Genomic DNA, 1,255 nt, shown 5'->3' on the forward strand with positions numbered 1-1,255 from the left:
ACTATGATGGCTACTCCATTTCTTCTAAGGGATTCTTGCCCACAGTAGTAGATCTAATGGTCATCTGAGTTAAATTCACCCATTCCAGTCCATTTCAGTTCACTGATTCCTAAAATGTCATTGTTTACTTTTACCATTTCCTGTTTGACCACTTCCAATTTTCCTTGATTCATGGACCTAACATTCCAGGTTCCTATGCAATATTGCTCTTTACAGCATCAGACTTTACTTCCATCACCCATCACATCTACAAGTGGGTGTTGTTTTTGCTTTGGCTCCATCTCTTCATTCTTCCTGGAGTTATTTCTCCACTCTTCTTCAGTAACATATTGGACACCTACTGACCTGGGGAGTTCATCTTTTGGTGTCGTATCTTTTTGCCTTTTCATACTGTTCATGGGGTTTTCAAGACAAAAATACTGAAGTGGTTTGCCATTCCCTTCTATAGTGGACCACATTTTGTCAGAACTCTCCACCATGACCCGTCCATCTTGAGTGGCTCTACACGGCATGGGTCATAGTTTCACTGAGTTAGACAAGGCCTGTGGTCCGTGTGATCAGAGTGGTTAGTTTTATGTGATTGTGGTTTTCAGTGTGTCTTACCTCTGATGGAGAAGGATAAGCAGCTTATGGAAGCTTCTGATGGGAGAGACTGACTGAAGGGGAAACTGGGTCTTGTTCTGATGGGCAGGGCCATGCTCAGTAAATCTTTAACTCAATTTTCTGTTGATGCGTGGGGCTATGTTCCCTCTTTATTGTTTGACTGAGACCAAACTATGGTGGAGGTGATGAAGAAAATGGTGACTTCCTTCAAAAGGTCCCCAGCAGCCACTGCTACACACAGTGCCACCAACCCTGCAGCAGGCCACTGATGACCCACGCCTCCACCAGAGACTCCTGGACACTCACAGGCAAGTCTGGGTCAGTCTCTTGTAGGATCATTGCCCCTGGCTCCCGGATCCTCATGCACACAAGGTATTCTTTGTGCCCTCCAAGAGTCTGTTTCCCCAATCCTGTGTAAGTTTTGGCGGCTCTATGGTGAGGTTCGGAGAAGGCAATGGCACCCCACTCCAGTACTCTTGCCTGGAAAATCCATGGACAGAGGAGCCTGGTAGGCTACAGTCCATGGGGTCACTAAGAGTCAGGAACGACTGAGTGACTTCACTTTCACTTTTCACTTTCCTGTATTGGAGAAGGAAATGGCAACCCACTCCAGTGTTCTTGCCTGGAGAATCCCAGAGACGGGGAAGCCTGC

The sequence above is a fragment of the Bison bison genome, unplaced genomic scaffold (assembly GCF_000754665.1).
Source record: "Bison bison bison isolate TAMUID 2011002044 unplaced genomic scaffold, Bison_UMD1.0 scf7180017864356, whole genome shotgun sequence".
In the NCBI taxonomy this organism is placed as follows: domain Eukaryota; kingdom Metazoa; phylum Chordata; class Mammalia; order Artiodactyla; family Bovidae; genus Bison; species Bison bison.